The following is a 12,934-nucleotide window of genomic DNA, read 5'->3' on the forward strand; positions in this document are numbered from 1 at the left end:
AAAAAGAAAAGAACTGGGTGATATTTGCATACATCAAAGTTTATGTTTGTTACCAGTGGAAATTCTGGGGTTAGCCTGAGGAATATGGTATATCCAGTCATCATACCTTGAATTTATGTTTAGATTTTTGCTTAACTTTGCTTGAACTTGCATATATTAAGCAGCTTCAGATAGTCATCCAATTGATTTAATTATTTATTAACTATTTATTGAGCATTTATTCTATACAGGGCTCCCCTTATGATATACTAGATATAAAGAAGTAGCAAGACAGACAGAGTCTATGCCCTCAACATGTGGTCGATCATAGAAGCAGGCATTACATTAAAAAATTTACAATGAAATTTGATGCCAGTTATGTACAGATTGATTCTGGAGCTCATTATAACTATCATCAGGAGTACCAAATAAATCATGTCCCATTTTAATCTGTGGGAGATCTGAGCCAGGACTCTTCCCAGACCTTCTCCTGAATTCTGATTCACACTGGGCTACTTCCAAATAAATTAGTCTGATCAAACTCTTTGTCTTCGCGGCAACCAACCGAGGCATTTTTCCTGGCACACCTAACATGTGCATCCTTTGTTCCCTGTCCATGTAAATCCTGAATGCATAACCTCAGACAAGGTAGAAATATCACAAATGAGAACCGTCCACTTAATCACAGGCAGAAAAGTAGTTCCGCCTCAAATGCTCATTTGCACTTTGTTGAGAAAGATTTTGGAGTCACATTTGACATCAGCAAGAAAAGGGGCCGATAAAAATATTTGTGACATGAACATAAAAGGAGGAGGAATGACTCCCACCTATTTGTCACCCCTGTGCTAGGTTGAGCTCACCCCCTGTTGACTAGACAGAAACAAGAGCACCTTTCTAAGACTGAATTCCCTACAGGCTAGACAGTGTCCTATTCATTCTTCATGTATTTAGGGGCTTAATCATTATAAATGAGAGAACAATTTTATATAGCCTCCTTCCACTGAGAAAAATTTTTTGCAATTTAAATCCATCTCACATTATTGAGACAAATGGAAGAGAATTTGGTGAGGATTTTCTTGGAAAATGACCCTCACCTCACTCTTCATTACTACATGATCAAACTGTGCCTTACTAATTCATATGATGTTCTTCACATACTCATGTTGATGTTATTATTTTCTAAATTCATACCCCATCCAGAAAGAATGGAACTGCCACATACAAGAAAGTTATATCAAATTGGCAAGGTATGACATAACATGCAAGTAAAAGGGGATATTTTAGCCTGGCCATGTGACTCATTTGGTTGGAGCATTGTCCGAAAACCAAAAAGATCAAGGGTTCTATTATCAGTCAAAGCACGTACCCATGTTATGAGTTTGATCCCCGGTTGGGGCTAGTTACAGGAAGCATCCAATCAATGTTTCTCCCTCACTCTCTCCCTTCCTCTCTCCAAACTCAATGAAAACATATCTTCTGGGGAGGATTAAAAACAAACAAACAAATGAAAGAGGGATATTTTCCCACTATTTTTACTATATTTTTCAAAAAATTGAAGTACATATAGGATAAAAATTCATGGAGTAGAGAGAAAGGAGAAAAAATACATTTGTGTTCTAATAGACCATGTGTAACTCCTTATAAAATCACCAAATTCAGAATAGTTTTCTCTCCAGTAAGAAATATTTTATTGGTAGGGATGTATAATAATTGAATTTTTCATCTGAACAAAATGGCAAATGGTTGTGATGTTTGTTCTCAGAGGATTTTTCCTTTGTTTCTTAAAGAAAAGGTGTTTTTACAATTTTCTTTTTACCAGCACATTTCCTGGGTCTTTCTCCCCTAGCGTACTGTTTGTTTTGAGCAACTTGTCATTTCACATGCTTATTTGGCACTTCCCTAAGTGCTTATAAAAAGCCTTTCAAATAATCATTCAACCAGATTAAAATTTTAGAAGAGAATCCTATTGGTGCTTTTGTCAGGCAATAGGGTGGGCGACATTCAAAGAAAATTGTTGATGTTGTCTATGCCACTTACATTGATTCATGGTGAAAAATGTTTCTCAGTTTATTGCCTCCATCCGAACAGCAAATCTATGTAGAAAAATCTGATCAAAGCACAGTCTTTAATAATGCAGCATGCCTCCCTATTGACATTCTTAAGTTGTGTTGACTTTTACAACACCGGTAATGGTCGGAGAGGCCTAACATTAATAAGTCAACTGATATTTAAAAAATATATGCTCCATCTGAGTATTTGGAAAGTCACTGGGATGCTGTCTGAGGTCAAGTATAAGGTAGAGAGAGACAGAAAAAACCTCTCCCAATAGCTTATGGAATAAATGCAAATAAACGTAGACCAGTGTTTGTCTCTGTTCTAGTAGAAACTTGCTGCTGAGTATTAGGGCTGTGCTCCAGCGACTGGGTATCCCGCAGATTGGTCATGTAGTGGCTGATTTATGAGTGGTGAGTTCCCTGATTTCAACACTCTCGAAGGTGTTCCATGAGTGTTGTCTCCTCAGTCGGTATTCTAATGACCTTTCTGCGCTGAATTGAGACAAAGCAATGCCGCTGCTAATAGGATTTGCTGCCGGGAAGCCCGTGGTGGATTGCTGACTTCACCCTGAACTCCAGGGCTACAGAACACGAAAACAACGCCATGGTGAAGGGAAGAAACGTGCACGGGGCATAAAGGGGAAATAATTTTTTTAAAAAATTGATGTGAACATTCAGAAATGGTGTAAAACATTATGTGATTTAACACACAATAATTTTGTTTGTTAAATCTGAAACCAGGCCAGTGTCTTCGGGGGTTAAATGAGCACATGGCAATACACTTGCTCGCACGCTGCTTTGCCTTCCTGAGGGTGGTATTTTACATGATAATAAACAAAATACAGGCGTGTCACAGTTGGCTAACTTCCTATCAATTATGAACTTAATTTTTACACACATTTAATACTTGCCTCATTTCAGACTTGGCTATACTGAGAAATTTTCTTTTAAAGAAAAATGGTTTGTACAGTTCACTTCCCGCCATAATCAAGGTCTTTCTAACCTGATATCTGAAGGTTATGCTTCAGTGAATAATTCAGTAGGTTAGTGAAACTCCAGCAGCAAAGAAAGTGCTAATCTTAGATGGAAGCTGTGAGGGATATTAAGAAACAATTGCAAAAAGTGACATATTTAATAGAGAAAGATTACGGAGTGCTACATCTATTTAATTTGAATTGAATAAATTTTATGAGATGCAGACTGGAAATTATGTGAAACTTCACAGTGTCACTTTAATCTAGGGAAGAGAATAAGGTCCTTAAAAAATATTTTATTGTGATTTTTCAAGACTTCTCTGTCATTGGATCTGGAAGAAACTGAAAAAAAGATTTGCCGCAGGACTTTATTCATTTGATTTAAAAAATAAAGGATAGCAGAAGGTGATTTATCAAGAGATTTTTTAAATGTGGAATTAAAAGGAAATGGTGTCATGTGAGTCCCTGAAATCAGGGAATTCCTTCTGGACTGTGTTCCTTCTCCATTCTTCAAGAGAAATTTAGGTGATATGGCTGAGACAAGTCTGAAATTATGAACAATTGCAGGTGTGAAAGTGAGAGGGGGCAGGCTGGGGCCTTGATCACTAAATAGATCCTTATATAAACCTACCTCCAACACAATTATCTTTTGCAATGTGCTCACCTGATATAATTTCTAAAAAGAAAACAAATACTTCTAATGCTTACCCTAGCGTTACTTAATTTAGGAACTTTAAAATGGCAAATTTATCAACTAATTAGCTTGAATTGCATTTCTCTGTGGGGGAGATTATCTAGTGTGAAATAGCTCAGAATCCACCCTTTCTCCCCAGAATGTGTTCCAGCAGAAGGACGAATTCACATCAGATAATCTGGGGCAAAAATACATACTTGACCTTCTTGGCTAATTCACAATATAACTTAGCATACTAAAAAAAAAAAATCTGGTGTCCCACAGGAAAACAGACTAAAATTTTTTAAATATGTGTTCACCAAAATCATAATATTAACCTCACATTTCCCTACTTTGTGTGACTTCCATAGTCTATCCTCTTCCATATGATACCTATGGACATTCTGCAAAATATGTTTGGGGAAGTTGTTCCTTATATCGCTGTGATGGACTGAAGGTCAGTGTCTTCCCACAACTCAGGTATTGAAGCCCTAACCCGCAAAGTTATGGTGTTTGGAAGTGACACTTTTGGGAGGTAATTAGATTTAAATGAAACCCAGAGAGCAGACCCCAACAATGTGGTTAGTGCCCTCGTAAGGAGAGAGACCCCAGAGTTCCCTCTCTACAAGCAAATGCCCCTGGAAAAGGCCAGCTGAGCCCACTGTGAGAAGGTGGACACCCACAAGCCAGGAAGAGCAAGCTCACCCGAACCCAACCATCCTGGCCCCCTGATCTTGGACTTCCAGCCTCCAGAACCGTGAGAAAATAAATGCCTCTTGTTTAAGCCACACTATGTTATGTTGTTATAGCAGCCCAGACAGACTGAGACAATTGCTTTATCATTTCCCATTTCATTCATATTTTATCCATATCCTATCCTTGGATCACCAAAAGTTTTTCTGTCCTTAACCCACATAGAAACATACATCTTAGTCTTTTAAAAGGTAGTGTGTGGCCTTTGAAAAATGAAAAAGCAAAACAAAACAAAACAAACAAACAAAAAAACAACAATGGCCATCTGTCTTCACCACCAAATTTTGCTGCGATGTATCCTGGAGTAATTTCCCCACTGAGCATTTGTCTTCTCACTAAACTTTGACTGTGTTGATAGGATATGATTAAGGAGGTCGAAGGATTAAATAAGTCACCGCATGTAAAAGTTTAGGCCAGCTCCTATGCCTGGTAGACACTAGTGTTTGCAAGGATATCACTGGGATGATTATGAAAGAAAGTCTAAACCAAACTAACTAGACTTCTACTAGCTTGCACATGTGTACATGCTAATTATTAGTATCCCATAGTAATACCACAACTTCACAGCCCCGTGTTAGGGGAGGGGCCTTAGGAAAGGAGTCGCTGGTTTTCTGGCCTCTTCGCTCTTAGCGCTGCCGCAGACAGAGAGGAAGCCTTGCCTGTTTAGCTACTGGGGCGGATGCTGCAGGTTCCTTTGCTCACATCCTGCGGACTTGACTCACTGCGTGTACTGCTGCCAACATCCAAGTGCCAGCCTGCTGCCTGGGGGCTGAGTGTGCCCGAGAGGGCTCTTCAACCGGCCACTTGGCTCACATGAAGCAGGATGGACATACAGGGGAAACGGATATCAAACCGCCCACCCCTTCGAGAGGTGATTCTGGAAAGTTGGGTACAAATCCCAGCTCATTGGATGGGATATTCTGAGAAGAGTGCATTTCTCAAAGTTTCCTTGAGGGACCGAACTCACTTCCTTACTTTCCTTTGGTGTTTCCTGGACTTTCCAAATAAACTGTTTGCACTTGAAACTTTGTCTCAAAATCTGCTTCTAGAAGAACCCAACCGAAGACAACGGTGACCCCTCTGAGGGGGCAGGAGGAAGTGGGTGCAGGGTGGGGGGCGCCCAAGAAGCTTCTTTGGGGATGCGAAGTTTTGATCAATCTCCTCTGATGTCTAGGCTTCACCTACAATTGTGAGTTCCAACTGACTCCATTGCCTTTTCCTAAAAACCTTAAAGGCTGAAGATCTGGAAACACTATAAACACAAACAAGAACCAAAGTGCACTTACTGAGAACTGAAGCCACACTTTTGTACTAGAAGCACAAACTGCAATACTTGACCCATGAGTCTGAAATGCTCTCATATGCCTGAATTCCCCACTGAGTCCAGAGTCCCTCTCAAATATCTTGACATTCCCTGGGAAGAATGCAAATTCTCAGTCACCTTGGCCTCCGGGACCATGCCTCAAGGTCAGCCTCTGGGACTACAACACCACCCCCTCCCCCCACTCACAACAATAAGCAGTGTTGCAAATTTATCAAAAATCAGGAGAGGGCGGAAAATGAGAAATAGATTGTATTGTAACAATGAGTACAGCCACTGTTTTGTTTTGTTTTTTATTGATTTCAGAGAGGAAGGGAGATGGGTGGGGGGAGGGGAAGGGAGGGAGATAGAGAGAGAGGGAGAGAGAGAGAGAGAAACATCAATGATGACAGATAATCACTGATCAGTTGCCTCCTGCACGCCCCCTACTGGGGATCAAGCCACCACCAGCTATGTACCCTGACAGGAATCAAACCATGACCTCCTAGTTCATAGGTCTGCGCTCAGTCACAGTGCCACACAGGCAGGGCCAATCACTGTTCTTTCATAAAACATTAGCCAACCCATTGTCAAAATATTACCTGGCTACCATATTCCCTGAACTGTTAAAACATTTTCTTCCCTACAACAGATTCCACAGTGGCCTGAGACTAAAGCCATCCCCGGAAGCACGCCGTCTGCCTGTCATGTCTGCATCCATCTTACTTTGGCCTGGGATCATCTCAAAGACCAACGTGCTTGTTGCCTAGTCCTCCGAGTTTCACTGTCTCCCCAAAGTCACTGCAGGTATTGTCTTCTCAAAGAAGAATTCTGGTGCTACCTCATTACACACATATATAATGTTTATTGTTTAAATAGATCAGTAACAGCCAAAGTAATGTGTTGGGTTTTTTTTGTACTTGTCTACTCTCACTATGCTAAAGTTAATAAATGTGGTTAAAGTAGAGTGTTCAACACAATTTTCAATGACAAACAGGTGAATACTGTTTACTAGTTATAAATGTATTTCATCTGTATTAGAAGCAACATAAGTATAATATCAAACTCAATGTTTCATAGAAATAGTTGTGTAAGAAAAGACGACTTTCAAAGATTCTAATTCAAATTAAAGTTGATATAAAACAGAAATATTATCAAGAAGTCAGTAACAATTCTGACATGGTCAACCAATATGACAATAATTGTGAACGTGGTGTTCGACTAGCTGAATACAATTTTTGAAATATTTCCCTAGGGTAATGGTGAGGTATTTAATAAAAAATGGCCAGGAAAATGTTTATCATTATTCAGGTCCTGTTTTATTTATTTCAAATTTTATTTATTGCCTGAAAATATATGCTACTCCCAATTGAACTGTTAAATTTATTTTGCAGAGCTGAGATACTCATTTCAATTAGTAGTGACTCTCCATCAATTGTTAAAATTTAATACTGACTTATTAGGGAAAGTTATATTGCTCTTGTTACTTTTATTTATTGACTCATACACACATGCACATACATGCATAGATAGATAGGTAGGCAGGTAGGTAGGTAGGTAAGTAGATAGAAGTGGAGACAGTGGTATCTTCAACTGTGGTTCTCTTTTAATGCATTTTCTTCAATATTTTCACTTTTAAAATATTGCCTTCTATGTTCTTTAATCCAAGATTCCTATTCCCTGCCTCTGAAATTTCAAAAACCGTGACTAAAAGCGTCCTTTATGCCACTGTACTGGGATTTCATTATTTGAAGAGTTTTTGTATAACTTTTCAGTTACATTTAGATCGGTCTCTAAAATTTGAGACAAGAGAGGGTGAAGGTTGTAGTAACCTTCTAGAATGCCTCTGATGATCAGTATCCATTCATTCACCAAATATGTATCCAATATTATGCTCAGGTTAACATAAATGAAAACAAACCGCAATGTACCATCAAATTAAATTTTATATTTCACTTGCCCATCTTTAGAGTAAATGCAGTCAAGTGTCCGCATTTATACTAAATATTATACTATCTTATTAGGACTACATAAACAGCCAAATTTCAAAATTTGGCCATCGGTACAATTAATTTCAAAGCAGAGACTAGAATAATTGACCAAAATATTCTTCATCTGCAGTTCTTTTCTACCTTGTCTTTGAATAATATTTTATACCTTTTTTTCCAAGATATTGTCTATATACTACCTGATTTATCCTCACAACAAACGAACCAACTGGATAGGCTATGTCATTGCACCCATCCATCAGGGAAGTAACAGATGTGGCCCTTAAACAGGCAAACATGCTTGCTTCTAAGCCAGACCCTCACCCTGATGATATCTCCCATCTCCTGCTTGGCCATGGGCAGCAGTTCTATTGAAAAAGGAGCGTCTAGGAAAGCAGTCACTCAATGATAGGCCTCAACCGCCCACCCATTACCTTAAAGCAACTGTGCCTTCACCTCTCTATCAGGTCAAGCACTCGGTCCACACATTTCCCTAATCGCTGCTATCGATTCAAAAACAAGTAGGGGAGGCTGGGGGAAGGTCAAGGGGGGGGAAAAAAGGAGACAAATGTACTACTCTTTGTAATATTTTAAGCAATAAAAAAAAAGAAGTAACCTGTTCCCCAACTAAAAAAACAGCAACAAAAAACAAAAACAAGCAAAAGAACGCCCCCTCCGCTTTTGTCCAAAATATGCGATCCAGTGGTCTGTTTAGACATCTCATGGAAAGGGCATTTGTCTTCTCAGCTACCCGCCTTTCCACTTTTGCCCTAAATCCTATAATTTTCACTTACCTTCTGTTCCATTTCCTCTCGATCCATCCATCTCCTCACTGCTGCCTTGGAGCGCACCCAGGACATTTACTATTAAAAGAAAAAAAAATTTCAACGCTGTAGATTTTATTTTTTCCTTCCACTGTATTTTCAAAAACTTACCTTTCCCCAATCTGTCTCTAGGAAACTTTCAGCAATATATATAAGTTCTTGGGGATCCGTAAAAATGGAAGGGTGTCCCATGGAAAACACCCCTTCCTCCCAAGCCCCACTAGCAGCCCTGCTCCGTTTCCCAGAGGCAAGCTCTCCAACCACTGAGCCATCTACGGGAGGCAGGCTTCACATCTTTAACCAAGTATGTTTCTAGCCTGCTTGACTTCTGCACAATTGGTTAGCACAGTGCACGTGGCTGCGGGGAGGGGGCGGAGGCAGGAGGTTTCACCTGATGGTAACATAACCTGGAGGCTATCAATCCTGGGATGAGGCCTGGGCTCATTTTTGTTGTTCTTCTGCTTGCCTGTCTGTTTCAAGAGCTTCTCCTAGTCACCGCATGGGAGTGACATGATTTTTCACCTGTTCCTGAACACTTAGGTGTCTCAAATGTTTGAGACTTCGATGGTCCCGCAATGGATAGCCTCTATATACGTCACTGCTCAGGGTAAGTACATACAGTACATGTAAGATAAATGCCCACAAACCGCTCATTTAAAAACAGAATTAAACTAGCCAACGAAACAGAAACAGACTCATAGATCCATAGAACAGACTGGCAGCTGTCAGAGGGGAGGAGAGTGGGGGTGCAGGGGGAGCTGGGTGAAAAGGTGAAGGGATTAAGGAGAAAAGCAAAACCTCATAGACACAGACAACATTATGGTAATTGCCAGGGAAAGGGGGGTGGGGGGGTTAGGAGATGGTAAAGAGGAGATAAGTGGTGACAGGTGACTTTGGGTGGTGAACACAATACAATATCCTGATGATGTATTATAGCAGCGGTTCTCAACATGTGGGTCGAGACCCCTTTGGGGGTCGAATGACCCTTTCACAGGGGTCGCCTAAGACCATCAGAAAACACATATTGTTTTTGTGATTAATCACTATGCTTTAATTATGTTCAATTTGTAACAATGAAAATACATCCTGCATATCAGATATTTACATTACGATTCATAACAGTAGCAAAAGTACAGTTATGCAGTAGCAACGAAAACAATTTTATGGTTGGGGGTCACCACAACCTGAGGAACTATATTAAAGGGTCGCGGCATTAGGAAGGTTGAGAACCACTGTATTATAGGCTCATACACCTGAAACGTATATAATTTTATTAACCAATGTCACCCAATAAGTGAAATAAACATGTTAAAAAAAAGAATTTTTGAAAACTTACAATCTTTTCTCCTCCTCCTCGCCCACTTATTTGCCTCCTTTCTGCTGACAGTACTTTTGTGCCCTTTTCGCCAAGGCCCGGCCCTCACCTCCACTAACTCAAGCTGTCTTCTCAGTTAACCCAAGTCCACCTCCTTCAGGAGCCACCCCCCAACTGTCCTCCTGCGAGGACACGTCCCTGTTTCTTTTTACCTCCGGCCTTTCATACCCTTCGCAGTGAATTCTCGGGACGCAGGGCTCCCGCTTTGTAACAGGCCCGCCGAACAAGACAGGTGTGAACTGCGGGCTCCACTTACACGCACGAGTTTCAACCAACACAGTCCAGTCGGCAATTCGTATCCCTGAGTTTCGCATCCGCAGATTCCACCTTCCCTGGGTCTTGGATTGAAAACAGTGTTTTTGCATTCGCAAATGCAGATTCTGACTTGCATGGAAAATACTGTTTGGGATCTGTGGTGGGTTGAATCCTCGGATTCCAAGGGCTGTAGGTAAGTGTTGGGGAAGTCACAAATTATAGCGAATTTTCAGCTGTGCAAGGTTCGGCGCCCCTAGCCCCTACATTGTTCAAGATTCAAGTGCATTGGTAGTAATACTTTCGTTCCCACCGAATTTCTTAGAGGATAAACTATACCTTTTGTGTTTGCTCTTAGTGGCTCTTAGCACAGACCTGTATATTTAGTTGACTCAATAAATATCTGTCACATGAATATATTATTAAATGAATGAATGAAAATGAGTGAATAAATGAGCAAATGACCGGAATCTAAATTCTGCAGAGAACCACATTTAATTCAGTCTGAGAGGACCACATGATTCCTTCTGGACCTTCCTTTGTATCCACTTGAAAATTTTTTATCTTCAAGGCCTTTGTTAAATGAGTAGTCTTAGGGCGCTTCACATCCCAAACAAACTGAGATAAAGTGCAGTCCCTTTAAGTTCAGTGTTTTCCAGATCCCTTTGACATTCAAAAGAAGATACTGTTAGGAAAATGTGATTCCACTCTCATTAATCCCCATGTACTCATTGAGAACAATGCGTGGTTTGTGGAGAAGGGTCCTCTCTATGCATCACTGCTTGAGGAAGTTTGTCTTCTTTGCAAGGCCTCTGTTGTTTTCTTTCAATTCTACGGGGTCTGGAAAAAAACCCTGGGCTTCTCATAGAGCAAACTAGAGTTTCGTGAGAGATACACAATCAAGAGAGAGCTGCTAGCATAAGGCACTGCTAATAACCACTGCTGCTCACCCCATTGCATAAGTAACAAATTTCAGGATCTTAGGTAATAGAGCTCTGACTTTATCATGAGGGCAAACAGTGGAAACCTTTATCTTGTCTCTGAATCAGAAGATTGGGCCAATTGTATAATTTATCATTAATATTGAAATTTTTTAAAAAATTTAGACATTCTCACATTTGATAGTTAAAAAAAAAACTGTGTAAAAGATTCTGGGACATTGTGGTATAGGGGGGAAAAAAGACTAATAAGTTAAAACTTACCATGAAGGGCCTCATCCTAACACTCCCTCTCTGTCATGTTGCCCAGGTCCCTTTTCTCTCTGTCCTCCATCTTCTCATTGAATAAATAACAATTTAGACTAGAAAATGTGAAGGCCCATTTAAGTCCTAATGATCTATTTAGGAGTGGGAGCTCTGGAGATAGAAAACCTGCCTCCCAGACACAGTTCCATGATTTTGTGCTAAGTGAGTCTTGGCAAGTTATTTAAGTCTCTGAGCCTCCATTGTCTTATTATTAGTATTTTACTTCGAACTAATGATGCCTAGTCAATAGACAAAGTAAGGAAAAAAATTTTAATTCAATGTCACTCCATACAAATAATAATTACAATAGTAATCTTATTTCTTTCTTAATTAGGAATAGAGACGATTCTCATTCTTATTGCGCAGTGGTGAATGAGTGTGGTGTGGCACACACTGGTCTCCATCGCCTAAGCTCTATTTTTTTTTGCATAAGGTTCAAAACTTTGGGAAACTCACGTTGAATAATAAGCTTTCAATACTCCTAAGAAAACAATAAATAAATAAATAAATAAATAAATAAAACCTTTGTCTTTTAGGGGAAGGAAACACCTCTATTAAAATAGAGGGCCAAATACCACACGGGGATATTAGGAAATGAGCCAATACTAAAAAATGTTTAAGCATATCCAGACTCAATATATTCATCATAATAATAGGTAACATTTTACATTTGAGTCCCAGACACTTTTCTAAGGACTTTGCATGCATTAACTCAGTCAATAGTAATATCATTTTAATTTTATAGGTGAGATTAATTGAGAATAGTTTAAATAATTTGCCCCAAGTCAGATTAGTGAGTCATGTAGTCATTATTTCAGATCACACAGCCAGATCACATAATCAGAGATTATGGATGTAAACTACCAAGCTCATAAAAGGTGTCTAATAACAAAAGAATGTAACTTAATAACAAGAATTCCTCCTGGCTCAGGCATCCTACAGAGTCACAGAAATAAAATTTTGTATTGAAACCTTTTCATTACTCCTGTGCAAGTGAATATAATATTTAAAAAAATGGAAAGAGAGTCTGCATGAGATGGGTGGTCAGTATGTAGCAAAAGGAAGAACTGGGAGGAAATTATTTGAAATTCATGTGATTTTTATAAGTTTGGAGCCAGAATGATTAACTGCAGCAGTGGCATCAGGGTAAATACAATAGTTAGCATTAATATATTAAAGTTATTCCTGAATATCAAAAGTATAAAGAAAAATTTACTATCTAGTTAATTTCTTTGTTGTTGTTTTTTTTTCTTTGATTACTTGCATGTCTTAAAAAGATTCCTCAAAATAGAGGGAGTTATGGGAAAGAAATTCCTATTATTAAGTCTATGTGCCTGCCCTTTGCAACAGCAATAGCATGTTGTTATTGTTTTTTTATTTCTTTATACACATGTGAAGATTGACTCTGTCTTTTTTATGATTTATGTTGCTTGGTTATAGAATGCAACATTTCCATAATCAGTAACATTCGTCTCTATTCCAATTAGGAACTAAATGAAAAGTCTAAACCCATCAAAC

This window comes from Myotis yumanensis, unplaced genomic scaffold, assembly GCF_028538775.1.
Source record: "Myotis yumanensis isolate MYYU_CA2020_CCGP unplaced genomic scaffold, mMyoYum1.0.hap1 SCAF_15, whole genome shotgun sequence".
NCBI classification, from domain to species: domain Eukaryota; kingdom Metazoa; phylum Chordata; class Mammalia; order Chiroptera; family Vespertilionidae; genus Myotis; species Myotis yumanensis.